Source organism: Anomaloglossus baeobatrachus, chromosome 6 (genome assembly GCF_048569485.1).
Source record: "Anomaloglossus baeobatrachus isolate aAnoBae1 chromosome 6, aAnoBae1.hap1, whole genome shotgun sequence".
Taxonomy (NCBI): domain Eukaryota; kingdom Metazoa; phylum Chordata; class Amphibia; order Anura; family Aromobatidae; genus Anomaloglossus; species Anomaloglossus baeobatrachus.
In genome coordinates, this window is record NC_134358.1 from 120,201,161 (window position 1) to 120,224,910 (window position 23,750).

The window sequence follows — 23,750 nt, forward strand, 5'->3', positions numbered from 1 at the left end:
ACTACGGACCTGACCCTGGGCTTCTCCAGAGCCCCTAAAGGTGAAGGTGTTACGCTGTAGGTATTGGTCTGGGTGCCACTCGGGAAGACTGGTGTTGCATCGGCTGGCTCCAGGGGTACAGGATCGACAGTCTCTGACAATAGGTTGCAGCAGCAGGAGATGTCAAAAACCCATCTGGGATGGATGGTCGGATAGAGCAGCAGTGTCCAGCATAGATACTTGTGAGGATGGGTATTGTGTAAGTTGGCCGGCGTGTACTCTTGCAGCAGCAGGGGATGATACTTCTGGCAGCAGGTATCATGGTAGGTGTCCGGGGTAGCGCTTCGCAGCAGCAGGTAGGTATATGAAAGCAGCACTCTGTAATGCAAACAGATATCAGCAAACAGAACTAGCACAATGTATCAGCAATAGCAGCACATCGCTAGGGGATCTGAAAACTAGCAGCGTATTGGGCTATGTGCCCACATTGCGTTTTTACATGCGTTTCCGCATTGCGTTTTCAACTGCAGCGGTTTAGTGCCAAAATGCATGCGTTTTGATTTTCCAAGCAAAGTCTATGAGAAATAGGGATTTCTTGTGCACACCATGCTGTTCAAAACACTGCTTTTAATTTGTATATTTTTGGGCAAAAACTCAGCGTTTAAAGAAGCAACATGTCAATTGTTTTTGCCATTTGAGCTGAGTTTTAATAACATCAAGTCAATGAGAAGATGCAAAACGCATTCTACATCAAAATCCTAGCGTTTTACATGCTTTTTGGATGCAGAAAACATGCATTTTTGACAATTTAATTGCCTGCGTTTTTGACATATTAAAGGCATGATATGTCCCTTTACACACACACATAGTCCGACAATTAAAATTAAGAAAAACATTAATTTAACGTTATATTATACATACATATTAACAAACATTTATCATTTTAATAAAATCATCTATTTTGTTTATGATTATAATCTTGATATGTTATCATTTTTTTTCCATTTTTTCATAGTGTTTGAATGTTAAAACTTTATTTAGCAGTGTATTTGTCATCAAAACGCATCTGTCTTTAAGCATTGAAAAAGTATGTAAATCGCGGTCAAAACGCGGTAAAAACGCAAGCGTATTTATAGCGTTTTTGTGGTCAAAATCAACTTTGGCAAATACCATTTCTGTCAGAGGATGCATTTAGAACTGCAACTACCTCGACACAACGTGGGCACTTAGCCCTTGACTCGTTGCCCAGGCACCCCTGATAGGGCAGATGTGCCTTAACCTCCTCACGACCGGCCGATTTTGCGCTTTCCGTTTTTTTTTTCACCTTCATTCTTCCAAGAGCTGTAACTATTTTTATTTTTCAGTCCAGATAGCCATGTGAGGGTTCGTTTTTTGCGGGACAAGTTGTACTTTTAAATTAAATCATTATTTTTACCATATAGTGTACTGGGATATGGCAAAACAATTCCAAATGTGGAAATATAGCAAAAAAAAGTACGATTGCACGATTGTTTTTGAGATATTTTATTCACTCTGTTCACTATATGGTAAAACTGATGTATTGGTGTGATGCCTCAGGTCGGTACGAGTTCGTTGACAGCAAACATGTATAGGTTTACTTTTATCTAAGGGGTTAAAAAAACCCAGAAATTTGGCCAAAAAAAGTGGCGCACATTTTGCGCGATTTTCTGCAACCCAAAGCATTTTCATTTTTCAGCATCTGGGGTGCAGTGGCAGCTTAGTTTTTTCATTTGAATTTTTTTGCTGCTATGCCGTTTACCGATCAGATTGATTTTATATTTTGATAGATCGGGCATTTCTCAAAGGGCGATACCAAATGTGTGTATATTTTTTATTTTTTTAACCCTTTAATTTTCAAGGGGGTGATTTGAACTTTTATGGTTTTATTATTTTTCAAAACTTTTTTTTTTTTTAACAGTCCCCTAGGGGGCAATAAGGATCAGCAGTCTAATCGCTTGTTCCTTTCTCACGATCAGAGCAGCACCTCTGAGATTGTGAGACAAGCAGCTCTCCTATTACACAGGGCAGTCTGCCAGGTGTAAGAGGAAGTGACTCATGATAGCTACAGGAGTCATCTCATGACCCTGTGCTACCATGATGACCATCGGATCCATGTGATCACGTCACGTGACTTCCCGTGTTGGGCTGTAAATAAAGTGTTAGTGCGATTGCAATTATAATGGCGTTGTCACAGATTGACAGCACCATTTAAAGGGTGAAAAGGCACGGGCCAAGTGCGATTCCACTCGTGCCCGGCAGGCACACATGTCAGCTGTACAAATCGGCTGACAGGTGCACTGATCGCCGCAGGAACCACAGGAGTCTTCTGAGCATGCACAGTGCGCGTCTGAAGCTAAGAAGCAAGCACCCGGATAAGAAGGCTGTGGGAATAGTAAGTGCACATGCGCGGGATCTCAAGGAGCGATGGAGACGTCGCTCATGTAAATCCATGGTATCATGCCTCTGGGTATAATGTGCCCTCGTGCTGCCATGCGGTCTGTAAGTCCGCGGCATGATCATACTCTCCCTTGGGTATAGTGTGCTCGAGTGCTGCCATTTTGCGGTCTGTGGGTCCGCTGTCCAATCATACGCTCCTCTGAGTATAATGTGCCCATGTGCTGCCATTACACGGTCTGTGGGTTTGCATACCGATCATACGTTCCTCTGGGTGTAATGTGCTTTCGTGCTGCCGTTTTGCGGTCTGTAGGTCTGCGGACCAATCATACGCTCCTTTGGGTATATGGTGCCCATGTGCTGCCGTTTCGTGGCCTGTGGGTCTGCAGACGATCATACGCTCCTCTTGGTATAATGTGCCCACGTGCTCCTGTTTCGCCGTCTGTGGGTCCGCGGACTAATCATGCGCTCTTCTGGGTATAATGTGAATGAGTGCTACCGTTTCTTTCTCTGTGGGTCCACGGAACGATCATACGCTCTTCTGGGTATAATGTGGCCACGTGCTGCCGTTTCGGGCTCTGTGGGTCATCGGACTGATCATACGCTCCTCTGGGTATAATGTGCCCACGTGCTGCCGTTTCGCGTTCTGTGGGTCCGCGGACTGATCATATGCTCCTCTGGGTATAAAGTGCCTGCGTGCTGCCGTTTCGCCTTTTGTGGGTCCGCGGACTGATCATATGCTACTCTGGGTATAAAGTGCCTGCGTGCTGCCGTTTCGCATTCTGTGGGTCCGCAGACTGATCATATGCTCCTCTGGGTATAATGTGCTTGCGTGCTGCCGTTTTGCGTTCTGTGGGTCATTGGACTGATCATACGGTCCTCTGGGTATAATGTGCCCTCATCGTGCCCATTTGTGTGCTGCCGTTTTGCAGTCTGTGGGTCAGCGGACTAATCATACGCTCCTCTGGGTATAATGTGCCCTCATGGTGCCCCTTCGCGTTCTCTGAGTCCACGGACTGATCATACAGTCAGGGCCAGAAATATTTGGATAGTGACACAAGTTTTGTTATTTTAGCTGTTTACAAAAACATGTTCAGAAATACAATTATATATATAATATGGGCTGAAAGTGCACACTCCCAGCTGCAATATGAGAGTTTTCACATTCAAATCGGAGAAAGGGTTTAGGAATCATAGCTCTGTAATGCATAGCCTCCTCTTTTTCAAGGGACCAAAAGTAATTGGACAAGGGACTCTAAGGGCTGCAATTAACTCTGAAGGCGTCTCCCTCGTTAACCTGTAATCAATGAAGTAGTTAAAAGATCTGGGGTTGATTACAGGTGTGTGGTTTTGCATTTGGAAGCTGTTGATGTGACCAGACAACATGCGGTCTAAGGAACTCTCAATTGAGGTGAAGCAGAACATCCTGAGGCTGAAAAAAAATAAAAAATCCATCAGAGAGATAGCAGACATGCTTGGAGTAGCAAAATCAACAGTTGGGTACATTCTGAGAAAAAAGGAATTGACTGGTGAGCTTGGGAACTCAAAAAGGCCTGGGCGTCCACGGATGACAACAGTGGTGGATGATCGCCGCATACTTTCTTTGGTGAAGAAGAACCCGTTCACATCAACTGAAGTCCAGAACACTCTCAGTGAAGTAGGTGTATCTGTCTCTAAGTCAACAGTAAAGAGAAGACTCCATGAAAGTAAATACAAAGGGTTCACATCTAGATGCAAACCATTCATCAATTCCAAAAATAGACAGGCCAGAGTTAAATTTTCTGAAAAACACCTCATGAAGCCAGCTCAGTTCTGGAAAAGTATTCTATGGACAGATGAGACAAAGATCAACCTGTACCAGAATGATGGGAAGAAAAAAGTTTGGAGAAGAAAGGGAACGGCACATGATCCAAGGCACACCACATCCTCTGTAAAACATGGTGGAGGCAACGTGATGGCATGGGCATGCATGGCTTTCAATGGCACTGGGTCACTTGTGTTTATTGATGACATAACAGCAGACAAGAGTAGCCGGATGAATTCTGAAGTGTACAGGGATATACTTTCAGCCCAGATTCAGCCAAATGCCGCAAAGTTGATCGGATGGCGCTTCATAGTACAGATGGACAATGGCCCCAAGCATACAGCCAAAGCTACCCAGGAGTTCATGAGTGCAAAAAAGTGGAACATTCTGCAATGGCCAAGTCAATCACCAGATCTTAACCCAATTGAGCATGCATTTCACTTGCTCAAATCCAGACTTAAGACGGAAAGACCCACAAACAAGCAAGACCTGAAGGCTGCGGCTGTAAAGGCCTGGCAAAGCATTAAGAAGGAGGAAACCCAGCGTTTGGTGATGTCCATGGGTTCCAGACTTAAGGCAGTGATTACCTCCAAAGGATTCGCAACAAAATATTGAAAATAAAAATATTTTGTTTGGGTTTGGTTTATTTGTCCAATTACTTTTGACCTCCTAAAATGTGGAGTGTTTGTAAAGAAATGTGTACAATTCCTACAATTTCTATCAGATATTTTTGTTCAAACCTTCAAATTAAACGTTACACTCTGCACTTGAATTCTGTTGTAGAGGTTTCATTTCAAATCCAATGTGGTGGCATGCAGAGCCCAACTCGCGAAAATTGTGTCACTGTCCAAATATTTCTGGACCTAACTGTACACTACTCTAGGTATAATGTGCCCATGTGCTGCCGTTTCGCGCTCTATGGGTTCGCAGACTGCTCATGTACCGCCCCGGGGCTCGGCCGCAGCCGAGCGGCTTGGATCCGGGCTCGTCGGTGGGTGGCTGGAGTGCCTCCGGACCTGGGGGTCACGTCGCTCTGAAGGGAGGCTGGCGCTACGTGAGGGGTTTCGGTGGGGAGGTTTATGGCCGGAGCTGCGGTTTTTGGGTTTAAGTCCGTGACGCCACCCACGGGTCGTGGTGTGGACACCACCGCTGCCGTTGACTAGGCTCCCGGGGACGGTGTTGCGCAGCCAGGTGTTGACCCCTCCATGGGTAGGGTGTTGATGGTCCCAGGGCCCGGTTGTTGAGGATTAGGATGCGGGGGTGCGGGCGCGTTGGCACGATGTGGGGCGGTGCGCGGCCCGAGGGCACTGTTGTACTCACTATGACAGATACACCAGAGTCTCTGGGAAACCAAAAAGATGGTGGTCGGTACCCGCAGCCGGCTTTGTCTGGTCCCCCACCCGGTTTGGTGGTTCCCGCCTTTCTCCTGCACCTCGTTTTATAGATTTTGACTGCCCGCGCTTCCGTGACGGGAATCTGCTCCCCGGCTTTGTGTGTGTGTCGGGAGAGCCCGTTTGCCCGCAGACGCTGGCCCGTGGAATCTCTCTGCCTGAGCGGTGGCTTTCTATCCCCCTCGTTGGGCTGTTGTCTTCAGTTGGGACTTGGGTGGGAAAGGACCTAAGGTCTAGACCCCAATCAGTGAATTTGACTCGGTCCAGTGGTTTCTGGGCCTCATTCTGGGTCTGAGAACCCCTCCTGGTGCTCCGGTTTCCAGTTGGTTCCCCGGTTCGGTACCGGCGGGCCACTACCCTGTCCCGGTCCCTTACGGTTCCACCAGCCGTCTTCCCGGCTCCTGCAGGCGGCAACCACCGTCTGCCTCCTGGCCACAGGGTATCCGGGCTACGACCCAGATCCCCGACAGACGTGTTCTCCTCTCGACTACTCTCTCTTTCACCTCCAAAACTCATCTGCTTGCTTTTCCCGCCTCAGGCTATCTGAACTCCTCGGTGGGCGTGGCCAACCGCCTGGCTCCGCCCCGGGTGTGAACGTCAAAGCCTGAGAGGGTTTTTAGGTTGTCTGCTGTTACCTTTTTAAGGGACTGGTGTTTGTGCAAGGGCTTGTCTGTGACTACCTGGCTAGTCCAGGGCATCACATTCCCCCTCGGTTTAATGCAGACCGTCTGCGAGCTGCCCGACCACCACCGGTTTATTTTTGTTTGCTTTAGAACTGAAAAAGATAAACGGGAAAAACATTTACAAGTATAATAAACTTTTTACATTCAAGCAAGCTGGTAAAATCATCCCTTACGGGAGGCACATTCTTAAACGTTGCAAACATATAAAATAAACATTTTTATTAACGGGAAACTGGACCGGGTCCTTCCGCTTGCCCACCCAAGCAAACCTAAACCTTGATGCTGCCTCTAAAACTAGGTCAGCACCCCTTTTCCCCAGTCCAGGAACGGGTCAAGGTCCGGGTATTACCCATACGGGCCGGGTAAAAAGTTCCTTACCCGGCAGTCTCTCAGGGGACCCCTGACCCGGAGGCTAGTCACCGGTTGTCATGGTGACAGGGCCTCGGCCTCCTCTGCCGCAGGCCCTTCCTCCAACCAGCCTCTCCGGAGACTGTAGGACCTGACAGGGTGGTCCGGGAATTATTTACAAACCGGGTAACTTCGCTGCCGACACAGCCTTCTCCAGTCACTTTCCCACAGTCCACCTCAGGGCAGCACGGGTCCCCAATGCCACATTCACTCACGGGTGAGACTGTCCATAAAGACCCCGTCTTCCACTGCCTGCAGTGCGGGTACGGTAAACCGGGCTCAGTTGCAGAAACTGTCTTCGCTCCTTTAACTCCTTGCCGTCCTCCACCAGGAGCTCTGACCCCCGATGGCCCCCTGTGCGGCTCCGAACGCAGCGGCGTTCAACAAGTCGGGCAAGGTCCTCCTCCTTCCACCCGTGTGCTGGATGGCGTCTCCCGGGAACTTGGGGACGTTCAACAAAGGCAGGAGGTTACTGCAGGAGCGGGTCCTTTAAAACGTTAAAACTTTTAACGTTAAAACTTTGGAACTGCAGGGGTTAACTTGCGATGCAGCTCCTTAAGGACGGCCATTCTCTGGGCACATGCCGGCAAAGTGCCCTAGCTGCCGACAGTACTTGCAGATCGCCATCATCGTGTTCCCAAAGAAGCCGATGACGAGCGGGGCCTCATCTCCGGAAACGGACTCCGTGTCATCCCCTGAGCTGCTGACATCCGTTGCTTCTGACTCTGAGCTGGCGATCCGGGGGGCCTCCAAACCGGGCGCCGTTCTCATCGCGGCCGGGTGGGCTTCCGGAGCCGACCTCCTTCCTGCGGCAGGTGGGTCACCGCCAGCTGCTGCACAGGGAGTCACCACTGGTACCTCAGGGCCCGCCGCTCCTGCGTCCGGAGCGGGAGCTGTAACCTTCTCCTTGCCGGCAGCATTCTCTGCGGGCGCCGCCGCTCCAGCGGTCGGCGCGGGGCCGGCATCAGGCTTGGAAACAGACATCTTCCATCCGCTTCCCCCCTGGTCTTTTCGCGGCACTCGGTGCTCTTTCTGCACAGTCTCACTTTTCAGCCGCACGCTTTCCTGCACCGCTCTGTTCCCAGGGGGCGGGGCTTCACTCTCCCGCTTTTTCTGCGGGGAAGAAGACTCTGGCGGGACTTCTACTTCAAGGCACACTTCCACCGGTAAGTGGATGGGTTCAATCCTGTTCGTGACGCCAGAAGAGTCGATGTGTACCGCCCCGGGGCTCGGCCGCAGCCGAGCCGCTCAGATCCGGGCTCGTCGGTGGGTGGCTCGAGCGCCTCCGGACCCGGGGGTCACGTCGCTCTGAAGGGAGGCTGACGCTACGTGAGGGGTTTCGGTGGGGAGGTTCACAGCCGGAGCCGCGGTTTTTGGGTTTAAGTCCGTGACGCCACCCACGGGTCGTGGTGAGTGTGGACACCACCGCTGCCGTTGACTAGGCTCCCAGGGACGGTGTTGCGCAGCCAGGTATTAACCCCTTTGTGGGTAGGGGGTTGATAATCCCGGGGCCCGGTTGTTAAGGATTAGGATGCGGGGGTGCGGGCACGTTGGCGCGATGCGGGGCGGTGCGCGGCCCGAGGGCACTGTTGTACTCACTATGACAGATACACCAGAGTCTCTGGTAAACCAAAAAGATGGTGGTCGGTGCCCACAGCCGGCTGCGTCTGCTCCCCCACCTGGTTTGGTGGTTCTCGCCTTTCTCCTGCACCTCGTTTTGTAGATTTTAACTGCCTGCGCTTCAGCGACGGGAGTTCGCTCTCCGGCTTTGTGTGTGTGTCGGGAGAGTCCGTTTGCCCGCAGACGCTGGCCCGAGGGATCTCTCTGCCTGAGCGGTGGCTTTCTATCCCCCTCGTTGGGCTGTTGTCTTTAGTTGGGACTTGGGTGGGAAATGACCTAAGGTCCAGACCCCAATCAGTGAATTTGACTCGGTCCAGTGGTTTCTGGGCCTCGTTCTGGGTCTGAGTACCCCTCCTGGTGCTCCGGTTTCCAGTTGGTTCTCCGGTTCGGTACCGGCAGGCCATTACCCTGTCCCGGTCCCTTACGGTTCCACCAGCCGTCTTCCCGGCTCCTGCAGGCGGCAACCACCGTCTGCCTCCTGGCCACAGGGTATCTGGGCTACGACCCAGATCCCCGACAGACGTGTTTTCCTCTCGACTACTCTCTCTTTCACCTCCAAAACTCATCTGCTTGCTTTTCCCGCCTCAGGCTATCCGAACTCCTCGGTGGGCGTGGCCAAACGCCCGGCTCCGCCCCCGGGTGTGAACGTCAAAGCCTGAGAGGGGTGACTCAGGGTTTTTAGTGTGGCTGCTGTTACCTTTTTAGTGGACTGGTGTTTGTGCAAGGGCCTGTCTGTGACTACCTGGCTAGTCCAGGGCGTCTCACTCATACGCTCCTCTGGGTATAATGTGCCTGTGTGTTGCCGTTTCGCGTTCCGTGGGTCCGCGGACTGATTATATGCTCCTCTGGGTATAATGTGCCTTTGTGCTGCCATTTCGCGTTCCGTGGGTCTGCGGACTGATCATACGCTCCTGGGTATAAAGTGCCTGTACGCTGCCATTTCGCGTTCTATGGGTCCGCGGACTGATCATACGCTCCTCTGGGTATAATGTGCCTGCGCGGTGCCGTGTCACGTTCTGTGGGTCCGCGGACCAATGATACGCTCATCTGGGTATAATGTGCCTGCGTGCTGCTGTGCCGCCCCCACGCCAGTCGTCGGGCTGCTCGGATCCGGATCCGTTGGGTGGCTTGAAGGATTCTACCGGACCCGGGGGTCGCGTGGACACTTCAACTAAAAGGGGACGTATTTGTACGGAGTGTGTAGGAAGTTGTCTGTGACGCCACCCACGGTGTGTCGTGATATGTAGCACCACCGCTGCTGTTGTGGGAACTCCCGGGGCGATGGTCTGGCAGCTGGATGTTAACCCCTCCGTGGGTAGGGATGGATGTCCCGGGGCCCAGTGTCTCTATGCTGAGGAGGGTGATTTTTATGGTGTGGATGTAAGGGGTAGTCGGACCCCTGGTAGTGAAGGAGCGGTTTTTCCCCCCCTGAAGACGCCACAGTAGTATGGTGGCAAATTGTAAATGTTGATGGTAAAATGTTACCTGCCATAAACTGTTTCCCCACTAGGTGCCAGTGTAGAGCAGTGGTTCCCCTGGTAACAGTGGCAGGGAAGGAAGGGGCAGGGCAGCCTAGGTGGGGAAGGAAGGGTTCTGAATGCAGAGTCCAATGTGCTGGGAGATGTAACAGGAGAGTGAGCTGAGGAGAACTGCCGGGGCAGAGTGCAGGAGTGGGTGCTGTGGCAGTGGAGCGAAGAAGTTGGAGCTAATCCGGAGCCGGTAGTGAGTACTGGAGCCATCCCCTAGTTCAATACAAATCCTTGGGAAAGGGCTGGACTAAAATCGGGATAGGAGTACCACTGCTAGGGGGATAACAATTGGCCCCTGCAGGCAAAGGAAAGTGCCCGTAGAGAAAAAGGAAACCGTTTTTGTAGAAAAGGACCTGTAACTTGTAACGTACTAAAGTAAACCTGCTGCAAACAGAAAGATGGAAGCTTTGTTTAATAAAACGGTGTTTGGTTTACCCGCTGCCTGCAATTGTCTCTTTCCTGAAAGTGAAGAAGGAGCTGGAGAGCACAGAAGGAACGCTGTCATGAATGGGCCCCATGCATCCACACTCTGCCCCAACAAGACACCTGTATTGCAAGTGACGGCCGGGCCGGGGTTCAGCCTGCAGCCCACGAGGCGAGGGGACCCGACTACACCCCCTGAGGCGCCCCCTGCCCCCGTTACATTTTGGCGTAGTCGGCAGGATCAAGCCTGCAGAAGAGAAACCCCGAGCAGAGACCAAGTGGTGCCTGATGTACTGAACAGGCCACAAGATGGCGGCAAGATGGCGGCCGTCCTCAAGGATTCAGTGAAGGCGCAAAAAGTGGGCGCCAAACGAAAAGCGCTGGGCTGGCCTGTAAGGAAGAAGCCCGGAGTGCACCGCCCAAAGAGGGGAGGTGCTTGCCCCGAGATACTGCAGAGGTCTAGAGACGTGGGCGGCGCCGCAAGAAAGAAGAGGCGTCGCAAACGCTGTGCCGACCTGGTGGGTGAGGCCGAGGGCGGAGTATGGGCAGAAGCGGGAAAAAAAGAACCGCCTCCACCTTCCCCGGCGCGATTGCAACCCCGGCAGTGGAAGAAGAAGCAAACTCCAATACCTGGACCAAGCAGAATGGAGAACAGAGCGTGGCGCGCTCAGCATAAGCAAGCGCTCGCTGAAGCCTGTGGGCTGAAGAGTACCCCGACGGTCGCGCCAAAAGCGGCCGCCGAACCTACGGCTGGAGACAAGCCAAGAGAAGCATCGGCATTACTGGTGATACATCAGAGTATGGTGTCGCACCCGGTAGTTGTTGTCGGCAGCCCACTGCGGTCCCGTCCAGCTACCCCCTCACCCCCGCAGGAGGCTGAAGGGCCTGAACCAGAGAAGGAAATACCGGAGCCACCGGGTTATGAGCCGTTTCGTAGGCTACCCCGCTTACCTGGACAGTCCCTCTCCGACCATGTGAGGGCCCAGCCCGAATGGCTGCGTGCATACCACCCAGCGTGAAGAGGTGGTCATCCGGAAGAGACGTCTGTTTGCTGTTAGGAGCCAGCGAATGTTACAACTCAAGCAATGTTAAAAGTACTGAACCCGGGAGGAGCTTAATGCAGAACTGTGCGTGGACTCCTTCCGTGACTGTTAAGAAGGAATCTTGTTGTCCTGTTGTTTTCTGCCCACCCAAAGACTGGGAGCGCTTGGAAATAGCCTCCGGGCAGAAGGTCAGCTAAGACCGGGAGCGCCTGAGGAGGGCCTCCGGGCAGATGTGCGACTAAGACCGGTAGCTTCCCTGGAGGGACTCCGGGCACCAAACTTGTGTGCCAGTCTGTGTGTTTTAAGTATTGTGTTTTCCTACATGTGTTGTTTTGCAGGTACGAACCTCGCCAGGAGGCTGAGGTTAAAGAGGGGAGGAATGTAAGGGGTAGTCGGACCCCTGGTAGTGAAGGAGCGGTTTTTCCCCCCCTGAAGACGCCACAGTAGTATGGTGGCAAATTGTAAATGTTGATGGTAAAATGTTACCTGCCATAAACTGTTTCCCCACTAGGTGCCAGTGTAGAGCAGTGGTTCCCCTGGTAACAGTGGCAGGGAAGGAAGGGGCAGGGCAGCCTAGGTGGGGAAGGAAGGGTTCTGAATGCAGAGTCCAGTGTGCTGGGAGATGTAACAGGAGAGTGAGCTGAGGAGAAGTGCCGGGGCAGAGTGCAGGAGTGGGTGCTGTGGCAGTGGAGCAAAGAAGTTGGAGCTAATCCGGAGCCGGTAGTGAGTACTGGAGCCGTCCCCTAGTTCAATACAAATCCCTGGGAAAGGGCTGGACTAAAATCGGGATAGGAGTACCATTGCTAGGGGGATAACAATTGGCCCCTGCAGGCAAAGGAAAGTGCCCGTAGAGAAAAAGGAAACCGTTTTTGTAGAAAAGGACCTGTAACTTGTAACGTACTAAAGTAAACCTGCTGCAAACAGAAAGATGGAAGCTTTGTTTAATAAAACGGTGTTTGGTTTACCCGCTGCCTGCAATTGTCTCTTTCCTGAAAGTGAAGAAGGAGCTGGAGAGCACAGAAGGAACGCTGTCATGAATGGGCCCCATGCATCCACACTCTGCCCCAACAAGACATCTGTTTTGCAAGTAACAGCCGGGCCGGGGTTCAGCCTGCAGCCCACGATGCGAGGGGACCCGACTACACCCCCTGAGGCGCCCCCTGCCCCCGTTACATGGAGAATATATCTTTAAAGAATCCACATATGGAACCCACGGACATTCTATCTATTTTGACACCATTCTGTGTATTTCATGATATTCGATTTTCTTGGGATACTTTGTTAGCTTGGGACCCCGGGCGCCAAGACTTCAAACTGGTGGGGATCATATATGGGTTTTTGATTTCCCAATAATTAATAACGGAATTGAATATTGTTGTTGATTAATTTCAATAGGTGCTTTATTGTACTGTGATCAAAAAAATCTTTTTCTAACATATATTGCATGTGTATACTGTATATTCTTTGTCTTTATATGAAGTTGATATAACATGATTCTCACTTTCTTGGATTGCTTATCTGTGTTCCGTGGTCCTTTTATATATATGTGTTCTCCATTTTTGAACTCTTTTGGTGCATTTACATCCACGTATATACAGTTAGGTCCAGAAATATTTGGACAGTGACACAAGTTTTGTTATTTTAGCTGTTTACAAAAACATGTTCAGAAATACAATTCTATATATAATATGGGCTGAAAGTGCACACTCCCAGCTGCAATATGAGAGTTTTCACATCCAAATCGGAGAAAGGGTTTAGGAATCATAGCTCTGTAATGCATAGCCTCCTCTTTTTCAAGGGACCAAAAGTAATTGGACAAGGGACTCTAAGGGCTGCAATTAACTCTGAAGGCGTCTCCCTCGTTAACCTGTAATCAATGAAGTAGTTAAAAGTTCTGGGGTTGAGTACAGGTGTGTGGTTTTGCATTTGGAAGCTGTTGCTGTGACCAGACAACATGCGGTCTAAGGAACTCTCAATTGAGGTGAAGCAGAACATCCTGAGGCTGAAAAAAAAGAAAAAATCCATCAGAGAGATAGCAGACATGCTTGGAGTAGCAAAATCAACAGTCGGGTACATTCTGAGAAAAAAGGAATTGACTGGTGAGCTTGGGAACTCAAAAAGGCCTGGGCGTCCACGGATGACAACAGTGGTGGATGATCGCCGCATACTTTCTTTGGTGAAGAAGAACCCGTTCACAACATCAACTGAAGTCCAGAACACTCTCAGTGAAGTAGGTGTATCTGTCTCTAAGTCAACTGTAAAGAGAAGACTCCATGAAAGTAAATACAAAGGGTTCACATCTAGATGCAAACCATTCATCAATTCCAAAAATAGACAGGCCAGAGTTAAATTTTCTGAAAAACACCTCATGAAGCCAGCTCAGTTCTGGAAAAGTATTCTATGGACAGATGAGACAAAGATCAACCTGTACCAGAATGATGGGAAGAAAAAAGTTTGGAGAAGAAAGGGAATGGCACATGATCCAAGGCACACCACATCCTCTGTAAAACATGGTGGAGGCAACGTGATGACATGGGCATGCATGGCTTTCAATGGCACTGGGTCACTTGTGTTTATTGATGATATAACAGCAGACAAGAGTAGCCGGATGAATTCTGAAGTGTACCGGGATATACTTTCAGCCCAGATTCAGCCAAATGCCGCAAAGTTGATCGGACGGCGCTTCATAGTACAGATGGACAATGACCCCAAGCATACAGCCAAAGCTACCCAGGAGTTCATGAGTGCAAAAAAGTGGAACATTCTGCAATGGCCAAGTCAATCACCAGATCTTAACCCAATTGAGCATGCATTTCACTTGCTCAAATCCAGACTTAAGACGGAAAGACCCACAAACAAGCAAGACCTGAAGGCTGCGACTGTAAAGGCCTGGCAAAGCATTAAGGAGGAAACCCAGCGTTTGGTGATGTCCATGGGTTCCAGACTTAAGGCAGTGATTGCCTCCAAAGGATTCGCAACAAAATATTGAAAATAAAAATATTTTGTTTGGGTTTGGTTTATTTGCCCAATTACTTTTGACCTCCTAAAATGTGGAATGTTTGTAAAGAAATGTGTACAATTCCTACAATTTCTATCAGATATTTTTGTTCAAACCTTCAAATTAAACGTTACAATCTGCACTTGAATTCTGTTGTAGAGGTTTCATTTCAAATCCAATGTGGTGGCATGCAGAGCCCAACTCGCGAAAATTGTGTCACTGTCCAAATATTTCTGGACCTAACTGTATATGTGCGTGTATGTACACATATGCTAGCGAGGCCCGTATTTAAAATTTGTACTTTAGGGTGAGCTGCAGTTCTCTATTGTGAAGAATAACGATTACACATCTATTCAATTATTGGATGGTGAACTTATTATCTAACTTTATAAAGTATGTGCTGTATCTGTTGCCTTATATTAAAAACACTGGGGTATCCAGGATTGTATCGTATTCGATATTAAATATAATTTGTTGGTGTTTTCAGCTGCTCCTTATCCCCCTGTGACGTGCGGGCGCTTGAGCGCGCGCCCTCTGATAGTTACCCGGGTGTATGCACCCTGCGGCCTCCTTTTGCTCACTGCGTATGCCCATCATGAAAAAGTCATCGGGACTTTTTCCTGGGACATGCGCACTAAGGCTGGAGCGCTGCTCTGTGCAATACACATTGACCGGGAATGATTCACTGCGCGTGCGCCGCCATTACGCCGGCGCGTCACCTGGGGATTGACTAATTGACTCAAGGTATTTAAACCTGACATTTGGGGAATGAACGCACTTCCACCCCTGCCTCCGTCCTGCTGAGGAAGCGATAGCGATACGCGTTCGGGATTGGTTGCGGTTCCTCTTCCCCCCACTGTGTGTGCCTTTTGGCTCCCTGTCCTTTTATGGGTAAGTTGCATTTAACCATTTCATGCACTGTTCTTTTTTGATCACGTTATCTGCACTTACCCTGGGTCAGCTTGGGAGCTGTTTGTTTCCATACAGCAGCCATCCAGGAATTGACTATTGTTTAATCTCAGGATACACTGATCTCTCCTGTGTGCTTGGCTGCTTCTGGCTATATATGCCTGTACTGGGCACACACATATACTACTGTGGGGGGTGATGTTTGGTAGAGGTCCTCCTATATCTTTATAATTGATGTAAAATTGTACTGTACCTGTTTGTGGTTTTTATTCTATTTTTCTAAATAAAGATTATTATATTTTATGGGAATTGTACTCCTGTTGTGTGTTCCTGACACACCATTTTTTGAGGAGGGTGATTGCAGGGGCCGGCGCACCCGGCCAGGTCGGGGGTGTTACTCACGGTCGAATAAAGTACACGAGTCCTGTGGTAAACCAAGGTGATGGTGGCCGGCTCCGCAGACGGGTGTATCCTGATCCCACACCCGGGTTGGTAGTTGCAGTCTCTCCCCTCTGCACTGGTGTTTGGTAGATAGGACTTCCTGGTGTGAAACGCCGGAGTCCGCCCCGGTCCTTCTGTTGGGAGCCGTGCCCGTCTGACGCTGACCCGTGGGATCTACAGGCCCTGGCGGTGGCCCTATCCCTATCAGTGGGTGGTTGTCTACTTTTCGGGACTTAGGTTGGGACAGGACCTGTAATCCTGCCCTCAATCGGTTAATTAGCCAGGCCGTCGGTGCCGGTCCTGGCTTCAGGGTCCGAGTACCCCCTCATGTGCACACGGTTTCTGGTCGGGTTGTGACACCCTGGCCGGGCCAGGTAGTCACAGATAGGCCCCTGCACTACACCCTTCCCTCACAGGTGACATCTGCCAACCTTCAAAACCCTAGTCACCCCCTCAGGGCCAGATAGACACACAAGGGGGCGGAACCAGGAGGTTGGAAGACGCCCACCCAGGAGTCTAGACAGCCTGAGGCGGGAAAACAGACAGTACAGTGTTAGAGTTCAAGTTGGAGAGGAGTGTGGGCTGGAGCTGTGTGCAGCTCCAGAAGAGGCGAAGAACCCAAATTGAACGGCGCCAGGGTAGGAGCCCTGGTGCCATTGGCTAGGAGGCAGAAGGCAGTGTCTGTCTGCAGGAGTTGGGAAGATGGCTCGGTGGAACCGAAGTGGACCGGGACAGGGTAGTGGCCCGCCGGTACCGACCCGGGGAACTGACTCGGAAACCGGAGCACACAGGGGGGTACTCGGACCCTGAAGCCGGGACCAGAAGCGACTGGAACCGGTTAATTTACCGATTGAGGCCAGGACTAGAGGTCCTGTCCCACCCAAAGTCACTATTAGAAGACAACAGCCCACCGAGGGGGATAGAAGGCCACCGCCAGGGCTCAGAGATCCCACGGGCCAGCATCTGCGGGCAAGGGATCCTTAGGCCCATCCAGCCAGGAGCGAACTCCTGAAGTTGCAAGCACAGGCAGTCCACCATTTCACAAAAGGTGCAGGAGAAAGACAGAGACCACCAGTCGGGTGGGGGAACCAGAACGCAGCTGGCTGCGGGCACCGACCACCATCACTATGGTTTACCAGAGACTCGTGTGTTTCCTTCAATAGTGAGTACATCAGCACCCTGCGGTCGCCCATCTCCCTGCACCACAAACCCCAACGGGTCCCGGGGCCACCATCCCTGCCCACAGAGGGGTTAACAACTTGCTGCATAACATCTCCCCCGGGTGCCCCGTAACTGCAGAGGTGGTGTCCAACCTCACCACACACCGTGGGTGATGTCACGAACTTAGTACGGCTCAGCCCGTACATATATACGTCCTACATCCACCACCATAACCCCCTTTTTGATCGAATTGACCGCGAGACCCCCAGGTCCGGAGACCCTCTAGCCACCCACAGAAGGTCCGGATCCGAGCAGCTCGGCTGCTGAGAGCGGGGCGGTACCGGGTCTCCGGTGTTGGTACCGGCGGGCTCCTACCCTGTCCCGGTTCACTTCGGATCTACCGAGCCATCTTCCCGTCTCCTGCCGGACTGTGGCCACCGTCTGCCACCTAGCCGGGACGTCTGGGCCACTACCCTGACGCCTGTCAGTTAGCCTGACCTTCTCCTTCAAACTCTAAAACTCCTCTCTTGTTTTCCCGCCCTGGGCTCTCCATACCCCTAGGTGGGCATTCCCTACCGCCTGGTCCCGCCCACTGGTGTGTCCGTCCTTCCCTGAGGGGGGTGGCTAGGATTTCAGGTCGGCTGCTGTAATCCTTTGTGGGATTGGTGTTATGCGGGGGCCTATATGTGCCTATACCTGGTTCTCCAGGGCGCTACACTGCCGTTTCGTGCTCTGTGGGTCCGCAAACTAATGATACTCACCTCTGGGTATAATGTGCCTGCGTGCTGCCGTTTTGCGCTCTGTGGGTCCGTGGACTGATGATACGCTCCTCTGGGTATAATGTGCCCGCGTGCTGCCGTTTTGCGCTCTGTGGGTCCGTGGACTGATGATACGCTCCTCTGGTATAATGTGCCTGTGTGCTGCCGTTTTGCGCTCTGTGGGTCCGCGGACTGATGATACACTTCTCTGGGTATAATGTGCCCGCGTGCTGCCGTTTTGCGCTCTGTGGGTCCGCGGACTGATGATACGCTCCTCTGGTATAATGTGCTCGTGTGCTGCCGTTTTGCGCTCTGTGGGTCCGCGGACTGATGATACACTTCTCTGGGTATAATGTGCCCGTGTGCTGCCGTTTTGCGCTCTGTGGGTCCGCGGACTGATGATACACTTCTCTGGGTATAATGTGCCTGTGTGCTGCCGTTTTGCGCTCTGTGGGTCCGCGGACTGATGATACTCTCCTCTGGGTATAATGTGCCCGTGTGCTGCCGTTTTGCGCTCTGTGGGTCCGCGGACTGATGATACACTCCTCTGGGTATAATGTGCCCGTGTGCTGCCGTTTTGCGCTCTGTGGGTCCGCAGACTGATGATACACTCCTCTGGGTATAATGTGCCCGTGTGCTGCCGTTTTGCGCTCTGTGGGTCCGCGGACTGATGATACACTCCTCTGGGTATAATGTGCCCGCGTGCTGCCGTTTTGCGCTCTGTGGGTCCGCGGACTGATGATACACTCCTCTGGGTATAATGTGCCCGCGTGCTGCCGTTTTGCGCTCTGTGGGTCCGCGGACTGATGATACACTCCTCTGGGTATAATGTGCTCGCATGCTGCCGTTTTGCGCTCTGTGGGTCCGCGGACTGATGATACTCTCCTCTGGGAATATTGTGCCCGCGTGCTGCCGTTTTGCGCTCTGTGGGTCCGCGGACTGATGATACGCTCCTTTGGTTTACACTTTGGATACTTGGTGCAGATTTCGCTCACAGATTTTCCACACGGAGATTGCACAGTATTTTACGGGTTTGTTGAGCAATGGTCGCCGTGTGGATATCATCTTTTCTTTTACGCTTTATATTTATATCCCCATGTGGTGATTGCTCTTGTGGAAATGCACCTTTTTGGAGCTGATATTATCATTCATTTCAATAACCGCTCATAGGAATTGTTTTGTGGATTTTGTAGAAAATGTGCAGCAAAGGGAGCACAAGAGCTGAGAAGAGCCTCCTGATTTAATACCAGGCGGCTTTCCACCTACAGCTGCTGGGACTTGTGCCAAAAAACAATAGTGAAATCAGCAAATAGCACCACAAGTAACAGCAAGTCGGGTGAATGTGCGGTTCGCAAACGGGATGCTCGGTAAATAGCAGTCTGCGCGCAGCAGGGGATGGCTGAGTGCGCATGCGCGGTTATCGTCTCCATAGTAACGCACGCTGGTCCGTGCTGTGTACACAGAGCGCATGGTGTTCAGCGGGCCGGGAGCTGAGGAACTGCGGCCGGTGAGTGACGGCACGTTATCATACGTCGTCTCCGCGTGTACCGCATGTACCGGCTGCCCCATCACCTGCGGGGTCAGACTGGACGGAGAGCTCAGCTGGGTACGGCCGGGAGCCGACACTGTGCCACCTGTACACACAGTGCCAGATAGCCGGACTCTGTGCCCCCTGTACACACAGTGCTAGATAGCCGGACACTGTGCCCCCTGTACACACAGTGCTAGATAGCCGGACACTGTGCCCCCTGTACACACAGTGCCAGATAGCCGGACACTGTGCCACCTGTACAGACAGTGCCAGATAGCCGGACACTGTGCCCCCTGTACACACAGTGCCAGATAGCCGGACACTGTGCCACCTGTACACACAGTGCTAGATAGCCGGACACTGTGCCACCTGTACACACAGTGCCAGATAGCCGGACACTGTGCCACCTGTACACACAGTGCCAGATAGCCGGACACTGTGCCACCTGTACACACAGTGCCAGATAGCCGGACACTGTGCCACCTGTACACACAGTGCCAGATAGCCGGACACTGTGCCACCTGTACACACAGTGCCAGATAGCCGGACACTGTGCCACCTGTACACACAGTGCCAGATAGCCGGACACTGTGCCACCTGTACATACAGTGCCAGATAGCCGGACACTGTGCCACCTGTACAGACAGTGCCAGATAGCCGGACACTGTGCCACCTGTACACACAGTGCCAGATAGCCGGACACTGTGCCACCTGTACATACAGTGCCAGATAGCCGGACACTGTGCCACCTGTACAGACAGTGCCAGATAGCCGGACACTGTGCCACCTGTACACACAGTGCCAGATAGCCGGACACTGTGCCACCTGTACACACAGTGCCAGATAGCCGGACACTGTGCCACCTGTACACACAGTGCCAGATAGCCGGACACTGTGCCACCTGTACACACAGTGCTAGATAGCCGGACACTGTGCCACCTGTACACACAGTGCTAGATAGCCGGACACTGTGCCACCTGTACACACAGTGCCAGATAGCCGGACACTGTGCCACCTGTACAGACAGTGCCAGATAGCCGGACACTGTGCCACCTGTACACACAGTGCCAGATAGCCGGACACTGTGCCACCTGTACACACAGTGCTAGATAGCCGGACACTGTGCCACCTGTACACACAGTGCTAGATAGCCGGACACTGTGCCACCTGTACAGACAGTGCCAGATAGCCGGACACTGTGCCACCTGTACAGACAGTGCCAGATAGCCGGACACTGTGCCACCTGTACAGACAGTGCCAGATAGCCGGACACTGTGCCACCTGTACAGACAGTGCCAGATAGCCGGACACTGTGCCACCTGTACAGACAGTGCCAGATAGCCGGACACTGTGCCACCTGTACAGCCAGTGCCAGATAGCCGGACACTGTGCCACCTGTACAGACAGTGCCAGATAGCCGGACACTGTGCCACCTGTACACACAGTGCCAGATAGCCGGACACTGTGCCACCTGTACACACAGTGCTAGATAGCCGGACACTGTGCCACCTGTACAGACAGTGCCAGATAGCCGGACACTGTGCCACCTGTACACACAGTGCCAGATAGCCGGACACTGCCACCTGTACAGACAGTGCCAGATAGCCGGACACTGCCACCTGTACACACAGTGCCAGATAGCCGGACACTGTGCCACCTGTACACACAGTGCCAGATAGCCGGACACTGTGCCACCTGTACACACAGTGCTAGATAGCCGGACACTGTGCCACCTGTACAGACAGTGCCAGATAGCCGGACACTGCCACCTGTACACACAGTGCCAGATAGCCGGACACTGCCACCTGTACAGACAGTGCCAGATAGCCGGACACTGCCACCTGTACACACAGTGCCAGATAGCCGGACACTGTGCCACCTGTACACACAGTGCCAGATAGCCGGACACTGTGCCACCTGTACACACAGTGCCAGATAGCCGGACACTGCCATCTGTACAGACAGTGCTAGATAGCCGGACACTGTGCCACCTGTACACACAGTGCCAGATAGCCGGACACTGTGCCACCTGTACACACAGTGCCAGATAGCCGGACACTGTGCCACCTGTACAGACAGTGCCAGATAGCCGGACACTGCCACCTGTACACACAGTGCTAGATAGCCGGACACTGTGCCACCTGTACACACAGTGCCAGATAGCCGGACACTGTGCCACCTGTACAGACAGTGCCAGATAGCCGGACACTGTGCCACCTGTACAGACAGTGCCAGATAGCCGGACACTGTGCCACCTGTACAGACAGTGCCAGATAGCCGGACACTGTGCCACCTGTACAGACAGTGCCAGATAGCCGGACACTGTGCCACCTGTACAGACAGTGCCAGATAGCCGGACACTGTGCCACCTGTACAGACAGTGCCAGATAGCCGGACACTGTGCCACCTGTACAGACAGTGCCAGATAGCCGGACACTGTGCCACCTGTACAGACAGTGCCAGATAGCCGGACACTGTGCCACCTGTACACACAGTGCCAGATAGCCGGACACTGTGCCACCTGTACACACAGTGCTAGATAGCCGGACACTGTGCCACCTGTACAGACAGTGCCAGATAGCCGGACACTGTGCCACCTGTACACACAGTGCCAGATAGCCGGACACTGCCACCTGTACAGACAGTGCCAGATAGCCGGACACTGCCACCTGTACAGACAGTGCCAGATAGCCGGACACTGTGCCACCTGTACACACAGTGCCAGATAGCCGGACACTGTGCCACCTGTACACACAGTGCCAGATAGCCGGACACTGTGCCACCTGTACACACAGTGCTAGATAGCCGGACACTGTGCCACCTGTACAGACAGTGCCAGATAGCCGGACACTGCCACCTGTACACACAGTGCCAGATAGCCGGACACTGCCACATGTACAGACAGTGCCAGATAGCCGGACACTGCCACCTGTACACACAGTGCCAGATAGCCGGACACTGTGCCACCTGTACACACAGTGCCAGATAGCCGGACACTGTGCCACCTGTACACACAGTGCCAGATAGCCGGACACTGCCATCTGTACAGACAGTGCTAGATAGCCGGACACTGTGCCACCTGTACACACAGTGCCAGATAGCCGGACACTGTGCCACCTGTACAGACAGTGCCAGATAGCCGGACACTGCCACCTGTACACACAGTGCTAGATAGCCGGACACTGTGACACCTGTACAGACAGTGCCAGATAGCCGGACACTGTGCCACCTGTACACACAGTGCCAGATAGCCGGACACTGTGCCACCTGTACACACAGTGCCAGGTAGCCGGACACTGTGCTACCTGTACACACAGTGCTAGATAGCCGGACACTGTGCCACCTGTACAGACAGTGCCAGATAGCCGGACACTGCCACCTGTACAGACAGTGCCAGATAGCCGGACACTGTGCCACCTGTACAGACAGTGCCAGATAGCCGGACTCTGTGCCACCTGTACACACAGTGCCAGATAGCCGGACACTGCCACCTGTACAGACAGTGCCAGATAGCCGGACACTGTGCCACCTGTACACACAGTGCCAGATAGCCGGACACTGTGCCACCTGTACACACAGTGCCAGATAGCCGGACACTGCCACCTGTACAGACAGTGCCAGATAGCCGGACACTGCCACCTGTACACACAGTGCTAGATAGCCGGACACTGTGCCACCTGTACAGACAGTGCCAGATAGCCGGACACTGCCACCTGTACAGACAGTGCCAGATAGCCGGACACTGTGCCACCTGTACAGACAGTGCCAGATAGCCGGACTCTGTGCCACCTGTACACACAGTGCCAGATAGCCGGACACTGCCACCTGTACACACAGTGCTAGATAGCCGGACACTGTGCCACCTGTACAGACAGTGCTAGATAGCCGGACACTGTGCCACCTGTACACACAGTGCCAGATAGCCGGACACTGTGCCACCAGTACACACAGTGCCAGATAGCCGGACTCTGTGCCACCTGTACACAGTGCCAGATAGCCGGACTCTGTGCCACCTGTACACACAGTGCTAGATAGCCGAACACTGTGCCACCTGTACAGACAGTGCCAGATAGCCGGACACTGTGCCACCTGTACACACAGTGCCAGATAGCCGGACACTGTGCCACCTGTACACACAGTGCCAGATAGCCGGACACTGCCACCTGTACAGACAGTGCCAGATAGCCGGACACTGCCACCTGTACACACAGTGCTAGATAGCCGGACACTGTGCCACCTGTACAGACAGTGCCAGATGGCCGGACACTGTGCCACCTGTACACACAGTGCCAGATAGCCGGACACTGTGCCACCTGTACAGACAGTGCCAGATAGCCGGACACTGTGCCCCCTGTACACACAGTGCCAGATAGCCGGACACTGTGCCACCTGTACACACAGTGCTAGATAGCCGGACACTGTGCCACCTGTACACACAGTGCCAGATAGCCAGACACTGTGCCACCTGTACAGACAGTGCCAGATAGCCGGACACTGTGCCACCTGTACAGACAGTGCCAGATAGCCGGACACTGTGCCACCTGTACACACAGTGCTAGATAGCCGGACACTGTGCCACCTGTACAGACAGTGCCAGATAGCCGGACTCTGTGCCACCTGTACACACAGTGCCAGATAGCCGGACACTGTGCCACCT

General features: G+C 52.5%; 1 protein-coding gene across 3 annotated transcripts in view; it reads left to right on the top strand.

Annotated features, from left to right (window-relative positions):
• Nucleotides 1-18,983: 18,983 nt before the first annotated feature.
• Nucleotides 18,984-23,750, top strand: part of PPP1R42 (protein phosphatase 1 regulatory subunit 42) — an 85,632-nt gene continuing 80,865 nt past the window's right edge. For 2 of the 3 annotated variants that reach the window (XM_075316322.1, XM_075316324.1), the window contains exon 1: nucleotides 18,984-19,069. The gene's annotated coding sequence lies outside the window, so the exon portion shown is untranslated. Of the gene's footprint in view, nucleotides 19,070-19,108; nucleotides 19,169-23,750 lie in introns of those variants that run through there. The other variant, XM_075316323.1, reaches the window with a different exon arrangement.